Source organism: Panthera pardus, unplaced genomic scaffold (genome assembly GCF_024362965.1).
Source record: "Panthera pardus isolate Hobbes unplaced genomic scaffold, ASM2436296v1 HiC_scaffold_6, whole genome shotgun sequence".
In the NCBI taxonomy this organism is placed as follows: domain Eukaryota; kingdom Metazoa; phylum Chordata; class Mammalia; order Carnivora; family Felidae; genus Panthera; species Panthera pardus.
The window spans coordinates 88,434,054-88,445,575 of NW_026526991.1; the positions used below are offsets into that span (position 1 = coordinate 88,434,054).

At 41.3% G+C, this 11,522-nt stretch overlaps 1 pseudogene; it reads right to left on the bottom strand.

Moving 5' to 3' along the window:
- Window positions 1-9,468: 9,468 nt before the first annotated feature.
- LOC109268559 (integral membrane protein GPR137-like) lies at window positions 9,469-11,173 on the bottom strand (annotated as a pseudogene).
- Window positions 11,174-11,522: the final 349 nt, after the last annotated feature.

The following is an 11,522-nucleotide window of genomic DNA, read 5'->3' on the forward strand; positions in this document are numbered from 1 at the left end:
TATTAGCAAAACAGCCTTATATTTTGTCCCTCTTTTTTGCTCACAATTCTTTATCCATATAAAAAGACCTAAAGTAGGTAATATGATAATTGCACATTGTTTTCATTTGTTTCCAAGTGGACTTTTTTCTGCCTGTCCTGAAAATGCCATCTTTATAGGCAGTATATATGAAAGATTGAAAAGAATGGTAAAAAGATAGGCACCATTTATCTTCAATGAACTAAAAGGGTCAAGTTATTTTGTATAGTGAGAGAATTATGATTTTAGTTCATGAGAAAATGTAGTGTATTTACACCCTTTCTTGTCTTGTGAACTAAATATCATTTTATACGAATAAGCAACATGGCTCCAAGTCCGCAATATTATAAACTTGATTGAAATTTAAAAGTTAAACTAAGACTCGAAGTTGTTTCCCAAATTTAAACTTTACTAAGCACTATTCCTCCACTCTATCAGTGAAAATATCAATGCTGATATGCCCAGGTAGTTTTGAGCATTATGATGAAGTTTACTCTATCTCCCAATTTGTTAAAGGAAGAAAATGAGCATACTTAGACATTTATAATTCTTTGTTGAATGGATGATTCTTTGGTAACATTAACCATAAATGAAATTAATGCATGCAATATGACACAAACTAAAATTTTTCATTTCAAAGAAAAATCCCTTATTAATTTATTTGTTGGTTATGAAGGGCTTAGTCACATAGCTAGAATATTTCCTCATTGTAAAATGAGTAAAACAGATTCTTTATCCTAAATCATCTCTGCAGACAGGCCCAAATCATTCAATAATTCTCTCATACCCACAGTTGGCATTTGCTGTCTACCCTGATTCTGATCATTGCTAAAACCTTCCTGGAGAGTTAGTAAGTTACAATATGAATGAGTGGGAATGTGAATAAGAAAGAAAAATATAGGTCAAGTGACAATAACTAGCTAATTTTTTTATAAAGAGAAGAAACTATTATTTTTTCTAAGATGAAACAAAAGTAATTGTCTTTGGTTTTATTGAGTAGCAGGGGAAAGGGGCTGAAATCAATTTGGGCTAAAGGCCAATCAATAACACTCCAGCACTAAACACATGGCTCAAATCCATTTTATTAATCACCTCAGGGAGTAAATCCCTAATTCCAAATTAGGTCTCCAAATCCCTTTCAATTCTTTGCTTTCTCCTAGCTGATCTGGGTAGCTATTCACCTCAGACCCCTACTTCCATTTTTGTTTTCTTTTTCTTTTCATGTGGCCATTCTTGTGATGAATATTTGAACATCAGCGCCCTGCTTACATAACCTTAAGTGCCAAGCTTCTCTGAGGCAGTTGAGTCAGCCAAGCAGAACATGGAGGGGGAGAAGGAAGTGCTACCATGGTGATTTACCGAGAGGACTCACCCCTACATCAATGTTGCATAAATTAAATTCCATTCATCATCCTGGTGGTCTTTGTCAAAGCTATCTCTCCCTTTTGTAAACAGCAGCAAGGTCGTGTAGTACTAGAATACTAGGGAAAGCAGAAGAGGAGGGGCAACATATGTATTTCCACAAGGCACGCAGAAAATCCTTCCCAGTGGCATTATTGAAGAAATGATAATTGAGCCAGAGACTTGCCCCAGAGTATGAGGAAATGTTTCACAGGTGAGTGAATGAGAGATGTGATGAACATACATGGCATTATTAAGCCATATAATATACATGGCTCCTGAAGTCAACATACTCATTACAGCCTTTCCTCAGATATAACCATATGACAATTTTACCCTCATCACTGTTCTCTTACCCAGCACTTCATCTGTCTTACTTAGTTCTCCCAATCTGTTCTGTCCAAGTTCTGGATCCTGTGGCTCCCTAACACATGGTCAATAACAATAATGCACTCCTACCATTACATCACTAGGCAGCCACCCATAAAAGGAGTCAGGTGACTAATTGTTGGCAACAAAATATTAGAATGTCCTTGCTCTGTGCCAACCAGGAGATACCTCTGTGCCATTGATTTCCTTGGGTTTAGTATGGATTTATTTGTGTATCTTCAAACTGCGTCACTGGAAGCTGTGGGCTCTGGATCTGTAAGAGATTAGCGTTCCAGCCAGAGAGACAATCAATAATATGAGAAACTTCTGTTGCCTTAGTTTAGAGAGACAATATCTTGTTGTTTACTCAACATTATTTATGTTTCTCAGTTATTGAATTTGTGTTATGAATAGAGAAAGAGATTGAAACTGGTAAAAATAGCTCTAGATTAAATACCTAATTAGTGTACCCCAACTTCTAAAATGTTCTCTTTTCCTCACTAATTGGGCTTCATTAAATCATGATCTTGGATTAAACTTAATTAATTACAGGTTTTCGTAATTAATTTTCTTATTTTTAACCACTCAAAATAAATGGAAAACAAGGGCTAAATCAAAGGGAAAATTCCCTTTCAAGTACCAATATTTTATAATGAAACTAAGATATTTTAAATAATAGAAGAAATATTTAAGTCCCAGTGTTGAGTAACCATAATTCAGCACCAGGGCTAAGAAGTATTCTCTCGGTGCAAACAAAAAATGGCACTGACAGAGGAACTCTTGTATGTGGGCACCTACTATATGCTACTTTTTGAGCATAAAATACTACCATCAAGAATTTGATAACTCTACACTTCTGAGGATACAAAGAACAAAAACTCACTTCAAAACCAACATGCCTAATACAAAACTTAAGATCTCTTCAAACCAATTCCTTCTCCTATATGCTTCATCTCAGGGGTTGTACCATTATCTATCCAGGCCCATAATCCATAAACATAAAGAGCCATCTTTGACATCTCCCTTGCCCTCAGCCCACACATCCAATCCAACAGCAGCCTTGTTGATTTTGTCTCCTAAATACATTTGCAATGGTTTCACCTCAGGCTATGCTACATACATCTCTCCCATAAATAAATAGTTCACAATAGTCTCCTGTTTTTCCAGAATCCCTTTCCCTTTCCAGCCTACGATCTAGTCGCCACAATATAGTCAGTATTTCAAAATACAAATCTCACACCATCCTTAAACCCTTTACTCACTAGCATCTGGGGCTCTAGGGTGAGAGGACAGACATAACTGCTCAGGTGAAAGAATCCATAAGCAATAGCAATGTCAACCAAGAATTCACCTTCAGCGAATCTTCACACACATTCTCCCCATGATCCAGCCGTGCCAAGTTTTTAACCTTTTCCAAAATATACTATGGTATTTGTGATTCTTTGGCTTTAAATGAACTCTTTATACTTTACCTGAGAAACTCATACTTTTTCTTTAGAACTCTGTTCATCCCTTCCTGCCTCTTTTGGCCTTTTCTGGCTGTACCAAGGCTGGGTTATTTAATCCTTATCGCTAGCACTTTTAGGTTCTTAGGTTAAGACTTTTGCATTCATGCTATTATTAGCCTCATTTTTTTCCCCACAAAATATTGTTTAAATATATGGCTGAAGTCACCACTGGACTGTTAGCTGTTGATGGCTAAGTATTATTTATTCGTTTTCTCAATTTTTCAACAGGTATTTTTGAGTGCCTACTACTACATGCCAATACATGAACTCTAGCACATGAAAGGCATACAGTTGACACTCAATGTGTTTGTCCTGAGGCATAGGAAAACATTTTTTTGGTGTTGATGTTCTTTGTCTTCTTTAGGAAAAAAAAAGAAGGGGCCAAGAGTGTTTTTTTTTTTTATCATCATTAGACTTTTGTTCTTGTTGTTTGTTTTATGTTATACAGCACCATTCCCAACACATATGAGGTGTCATGTAAATGTTTTCTGACTAAATGAATGAATCCCTGGAAAACCTTTCCCACATTTCTGCTAAGTAAATTCTGATTCATGTTTCCTGCTTGCAAGAAGCATTTCTCAGCTTCCCAAGACAATTCTGTCAGCCCCTCCTTTATGCTCCGAGAGCAAATGTGAATACTCTTAGGAGAGTACTTGACTGCATTTTAAAATCTTTTTTGAGCATCTGTTTCTTTCTTCCTTTTTTTTTTACCAAGGTATGAGTTCTTGGCATTATGTGTCTTATTGACCCAGCATAACGAATAAATGAATGCATGAAGAGCCACAATGAAATACAACATCCGAAAGTGTACAAGAAAGGCCCATTAATTTTGAATTAAAGGATGGAAGGTTAGGTTTCTGGGGAAAATGGTACTGGAGTTGAAAGAGGAATAAGATGAATAAAATAAAATTTCAGGGTCCTATGAGAGATAGGGATAAGAAAAGGCAGTACAAATGAAGGCCAGCATAACAAAACAAGGCATAACTGTGCATGTGCAAGGAAGTGCCTGGAGTGGCTGGAACACAGCAGAGTGGAGGATTTGCAGATGGTGCAGGGATAGTGCAAGAAAGGAGCTTGCAGGTAGGTTATGAAAGGCTAACGTGGTGCAAGGATGTGCCATGAACAGGGTTTGGATGCCATTTGGAAATACAGGCTGCTGCAGAACATCAGAATATGATAAGGGCAGAGAGTGGTCATTGGATTTGGTGAATAGAAAATGGGAGCTTTTAGAAGACTGTTTTCATTGGATAGTGGAGGAGAGAATCAAGAATGTATGTATTTTGCACCAAGTGGAAACAAAACAAGTGCAAAAACAAATAGAGCTTTCTGAGAATTTTCATAACAAAAGAGAATAAGGGGCAAGAATTCAAAGTTGATGAGAGAAGACTGAACATGTGTGTTGGTCTAGAAAAAGAAGTTAATTAATGGAGGCAATATCAAAAACCAGATGAAAAAAAATAGTACAGTTGAAAGTAAAACTTTGAGAGGAGGAAGGATCTTTCTCCTTAGGGATCAAGTTTATAAAAAGCGAGCGTGATATGCTTCTTTAAGGTATCTTTGTTAGAATGCATGTGGTAAGGGTAAATTTTAGCATCTAAAAGTATTTAATTGTATTTTATTTATCACTTAAATGGATAAAGACTATAGTATTTTAAATTTTTTTTTTAACGTTTTATTTATTTTTGAGACAGAGAGAGACAGAGCATGAACGGGGGAGGGGCAGAGAGAGAGGGAGACACAGAATCGGAAGCAGGCTCCAGGCTCTGAGCCATCAGCCCAGAGCCCGATTTGGGGCTCGAACTCACGGACCGCGAGATCGTGACCTGAGCTGAAGTCGGACGCTTAACCGACTGAGCCACCCAGGCGCCCCAAGACTATAGTATTTTAGAAGGGAAAAGAGCTAAGAGGTACTGGCTGATAGATGATCTCTAAGTGTTCACATAATTCTAAACTTCTTTGTCTATAGGTGTCTTCTAAATTATTTCTCTTGACCATTTTCAGTGTCAGGGGAGATGGGATGGCTGTTCTTTCTCATATGCTCTCATGGACGATGCTGCTGGATGTCCTGGCTGTCACATCTCTAGGAATTTCTTCCATAGAGAGAAAAATATCACAGTTAAATAACAGTAAACTAGTATTGATTTCTTGCTACTGTGTATTTTTCATTCTCCAAAATTCAATGGCCAGGCATACTATGTTGGAAAACTGTTAAATGAACTTGCCATACTTTAATTAAAACTTGATTTCAAGTCAATGGGCATTTCTTACTCCTTTAAGGAATCAGCAGACTGGTAGCTCCCCCCCACAGATCACTTCGGTCCTCTTCAAGTATTGTGACATACAAAAACAAAAAATAAAACCCTCATAAAATTTACTTGCAAAGCATTAAGCTAATTGAATTTCTCTTAATGCAGTAACAAAATTAAATTTTAAAAAAATCTTAGAAAACTTAATCAGGTGCTTTACATTGTCTGCTGAATAACCACTGGCTATACTAATATCTTAAAAGACAATTTCAGTAACTCTTTATAACTGCATGATGACCATTGAGTAATTTTTCTTTCCTTTTACTTTCCAAGATAAATTTATCACTGTTATGGTCTATAATAAAAATTGTCTAAAATAATATGCAGTGAGTTTTAACAACATACCAAGCTTAATTTGAATTATCTTTGGCTGTAGCTTTTCTTCATCTTATATCATCCAAACCCTAATCATAATTCCTTTCTTGTTTATGGCTGTAGATACACAGTGTGTTAATGATCCATCCCATATGCTCGTTAAGGTGAGTTCAATCGTTCTTTGCCAGGAGTCTTTTTTTTTAATTTTTTAAAGTTTATTTATTATTTTTGAGAGACACAGACAAACAGACAGATAGAGCACAAGCCGTGGGAGAGGAGGCAGAGAGAGAGGGAGACACAGAATCCAAAGCAGGCTTCGAGTTCTGAGCTGTCAGCACAGAGTCAAACACAGGGCTCAAACTCACAAACCGTGAGATCATGACCTGAGCTGAAGCTGGATGCCTAACTAACTGAGCCACCCAGGCGCCCCAGTCTTTTTTTTTTTAACCTACATCATGCAAGAAAAATTACGTTGACCTAATGTTTTTTGGAGCATAGGATCTTCACAGCCATATTTGCAACGTCTCCTTTTAAATGCTAGTGTTCTCCCCTCCTACTCTACTTTCTAATGTTTTAAGGGAGATGAATTGGGAAAAAAAGGGGAGAAAAACCACCTAATGCTGCATAGGGTGCTGAGCTTGCTAGATTTTAATACCACGATGCCAGGCTTATCTCCTTTCTTGATTGATTAGAGCTTGACGGCATAGCATAAGCTGCAGCAATGTTAAAGGATTGCTGCTGTATCTCTTCCACATCATTTCAAAAAGTTTCCAATGATAATCTACTTGCCCTCCCACCCCACCAGTTTCTGTTGTTATTTGCAGGAGATAGGGCTTGGTTCTCAAGACATTCTGGTAGCCCAACAATTCTCTTAGTGAACAATGGGATAAGAAGGAAAGGGCTGATTGCTGAATAAAAGCATCATCCATATTATTCTCATGGGCAGTAAGTTTCCAACTACCACTTAAATACATTCTTTAGGTAAAATAAAAGACTTTTCATGGGGTGCCTGGGTGGCTCAGTCAGTTAAGTGTCTCCCACTTAATTTCAGCTCAGGACATGATCTTACAGTTCACGAGATCAAGCCCCGTGTCGGGCTCTGCACTGACAGCACAGAGACTGATTGGGATTCTCTCTCCCTTTCTCTCTCTGCCCTGCCCCCACTTTGTGTGTGCATATATGCATTCTCTCTCTCTCTCTCTCTCTCTCTCTCTCTCTCTCTCTCAAAATAAATAAACATTTTTTAAAAAAGACCTTTCTTTTTGTAAATTATGAAATCCAGCTGCTAGCATAAAAGTATTTTTTAATTTAAACTGATTTATAGCACATTTGAAAGGTAATACATACTAAGTCTCCAATAGAGTGGAAAAATACTTGAAGTAGTTCAAGAATTACTTCACTATATGATATAACAAGGACTCCAGTTCAGAAAATAAATCTTGTGAGCCACCAGGTACCATCTGTAGTGGTTGTCTCAGTACACACAGGTACAATAAGGAACAAACTTTTTCTGCCAGGTAACAGGTTTTTTTCTTATTTTTACGGAAGTAAACGTGTTGTGGTAGTAAACATAGGAATGCTTATCTATATGAGATACAGTATAAAATGCAACACGGATACAAAATATCTGATCTGAGAAACAGATAGGAATAAGAATGTCTTCTATTATGAGTTAGGACCTTAACCTATTTACCTTCACCACATGAATCATTCAATGACATCAGAAACAAGTCAGTGCTATTCACACTCATTTCCATATACGGGTTACAGACTTCTACCTTCATGGAAGATTTTACTAAAGTATCTTAGTGGTTTTGCTTTTTTGACAAAGAGAATAAAGTAGGGTACATGTGTTTTCTCTTCTTTTGTAATTATGTTACTTTGAGAGAGTTTTTTTTCTTTTTTAAACTCAATTATATGTGTAGTTTCAAAATGAAGAGTGATGACATTTTTTCCTCTCAAAGAATTACACCCAAATAATGAGGAGAATGAGAAACATAAAACCAATTCCATCTTCAGTGCAAAGGAGACATGAATAATAAAACTATTTATATAAAGATGGCTTAGCAAGGAAGAGTCAAACCTAAGTGACTATAAAGGGTGGAAACTAATGAAAAGCCAAATGATTGTCCCTGCAGAACCTCAGAACAACTATGCAAGCGACAATTCAGAAGGTCTCAAAAATTAGATAGCATAGGAAGAAAAAGCAAATAGCATAAAGCAGGGTGATTTTTCAAAAATCCTTATAAGAAGCAGTTAGATCCACAGGCAAAAATGTAAAATTTCTAGAAGAAAAGCAAGAGACCAAAGGTTTGCTCTATGGACAACCCAATGATTAGGGCACCTACACTCAAGGCACAGAGAAGGGACTGTGGGAAAAGCCATTCTGGAAACAGGTGATTAGGTCTTCATACTGAACCACTGGATCACTCCCCAAACCTTTCCCACTATCTCCAGAATGGCTGCAGCTAGGCTGATGTCTCCAGGCAGGTGACTGCAAGAACCTCTTCTAGAGAAAATAAAGAGATAAAGACCTACAGCTACTAACATTTGGGAGCCTCTAATGACAAAGCTAACTAGCCCTCTGACTACCCTCAGAATGAAGGCTACCAGTGCACAAGCCTACTCCTACCCAAAGACCCTCCAAGTAGCTTTTCAGCTCCTCATGAAAATTAATGGACAGCCTGGGATGACTGAATATTTGAGGGGCAAATTTAACATAAAATATAGTTAGGAAAATGAACAAACAGGAAATAAAATAGCAGGAAGAAATGGATAATGAAGGTAACAGGCAGTGCAGGTAATAATCATAACATGTCAGAGAAATAAAAGAAGCTACTGTATCAATGAGATAGGAGATGGACATGATTTTAAAGAGGAACATTTTGAAAAACAGCTCTTAAAGTTCTAAAGTAGGATTTTTCCAATATAAAAATCAAAGATTTAGGTAATAATCTTGTGGAAATATTGTAAAGTAAAACAAAAAAACAATTAGGTAATAGAAGAGAGAATATAATGAAGATTACTCTAAGAGATATTTCATACAACTAATAGACTCACTCAGAAGGAGACCAGATAAAATGTTGCTGGTGAGAAATTATCAAAAAAAAATACAAGAAAATTTTCTATAACCAAAGTACATGAATCTCTAGAATGAAAGTGTCACTACCAAGTGCCCAGTATAATAAACGGAAAAAGATTAACAACAAAACAAACTATTTTGTTTACTTCTTCAATTAATATATAATATCTAAATTTTGGCATTTAACTTTTGTTTTATTTTCTATTTTTGTTGCCATTTAATGTGTTTTCATGATATTTCTTGAACTTTTTAATGAAAAATTGAAGAAAGTATGACAGGATGTTTGCTGCTATGTTAACCAAAAAGAAAAAAAAAAAACGTTTATTGTTGAGAATCTATAGCACACAATTTACTACTTAATTGCACATTCTTGTTTTAGTTCACGACTATTAAATTTGTTTCTCCAAAGAGAAGGGCTAGCACAACATACACTGTCAAATAATTTAAAAAAATTTTTTTAACGTTTATTTTTTTTTTTGAGGGGCACAGACACTGTTTATTGAGCCGCAGGTGCAGGAGAGGTAGCTGGCTCCAGTGTAGAAGCAGAGGCGGCAGGTCATGCCAAGGTGCTGTAGGGCATCTGGCAGCCAGGGCCAGGCCCCCCATCCTAGGGGACAGCACAAGCTCACTACGACAAGAGTAGCAAGGAGCTGGCCAGGGGAAGAGGCAGCCACAGCCTCCCATGATCCTGGGCAAGAAGCGGCAGGTGAACTTGGCACAGGGTCGGGTGGCGGGGCCTGGGATGGGAGGACTGGGGTCTGGGTGTTCTGGGGGGAGGACAAAAGGGGATCACGTCTGCGGGGTGGTGTAGAGACCGGTGGTGGCCACCTGGTCTCAGCACCTGGGAGAAGAGCAGAGCAGTGGTCCATGTCTGGCTGCCCCCGCACCAGTCTGGCTCCCGCCCCATGGCGCCATACCAGCTGCCGGAGCCTAGGCTGCCTGACATGCTGGTGCTCTCGCTCCGGCCACGCTCCCAGGAGCAGCCCTCATCCTCACAGTGCCCTGCCCGGTCGAAGAAGTCGGAAGGGGAGCCAAAGACCAGGTCCTGCGGGGGCCCGTGCACCCGGAAGAAGCCCACCAGCAGGGCGGTGGGCAGCAACTCCCACACACAGAGGATGAGGCCAAACACCAGGTAGCCCTTGTTCCCCAGGTCATTCACCAGGTCCGCCTGGTCAGAGACGTTGTACCAGTCGTAATTGAAGGCATCCAGCCGGCGCCGGGGGTCAAGGCCAGGGCTGCCAGGTTGTAGCAGGCCCGGCTGGCATAGAGCAGGACCATGGCGCCACCCATTGCAGCCGCCTGGCACACACGGGTCCCCTTGGCCTCCAGGTAGATGCTGGTGGAGGGCGCCCCGCCGGGCAACAAGGCAAAGGCAGGCAGCAAGAGACAGCGCGCAGATGACAAAGAGGCAGTCGCTCACTAGGACTCATACCAGCAGGAGGGCCCAGGGCTGTGCCCGGTGCTGGCGGGACAGCACAGCACAGCACACAGCACATTCACCAGCAGAAAGAACAGCGAGGCCCCCGCGAAGGCCCCCCGGACGGCCAGCAAGCCTCGGCTCATCTCCGGCCGGCGCTTGGCCTTGGCCTTGAACACAACCTGGGCGAAGTAGAGGTTCATAAGTGTCAGCGTGAAGAACTGTAGGCAGACAGGGCAGCAGTAGCGAAGCCAAAAGGGCATGGGTCCCAGGCGGTTGGCTCGGGGGCTATCTCGGAAGTAGAAGGAGAAGAGGGTGGTGCACAAGGCAGCCCAGAGCAAACAGAGTGCCAGGAACACCGTCTGATAGCTGAGACGCTTGTGCCCATATAGAAGCACCAGCCAGAGTTGGGCATAGACAGAAAAGAAGAGTAGGGCGTACAGGGTGGTGTAGGCCACAGTCAGCCCCAGGGTCACTGCGGGAGGCAGTGCAGGCACCAGCCGGGCGGCAGGCACCAGGCCAGACAGGTTACTCTCCATGTCGCAAGGGAGGCCTGAATCCCAGAGAACGAGATGGAGGGGCTGGCAGGGGGCCAGGGAAATAAATATGGAGGGGTGGGAGTTGCAGGGTGCAGCGACAGAGACGGGGAGCTCAGGAGGAAAGAGGCTGCCACTCGCCAGGCCCTTCCTCCTCAACAGAGGGACCCTGTCCTTGCAGTGGGGCACAGGCAGCCTGGGGCCTGGGCCCCTCACTCTGGGGCGTGAAAGGACAGTCCCTCTCGAGGGCAGAGGCGGGAGGTGGGCAGGGTCTCCGCCCTGGGCCAGCCCCAGAGCGGGGTGAGGGGGTGCAGAGGCTGAAGGACAGGGGTCCCTGGCCTTGGTCGTTCGAATCGTCTCGGCAGGAGGGGAGAGCCGAGAGAGACCCTTCGGCTGAGGGCAGCGGCAGCTGCGGGTGGGGCACTCAACCCCCAGCTCTCCCCCTCCCGAAACTGGGGGTCTCTCTCCCCTCCAATAATCCGGATTGGGGACGGCCTCTGCCTTCTGTCCTCGGAATTCCGATCCTGCCCCCACCCCACCCGCCTCTGCATCCACTCTCCAGCCTCGGGG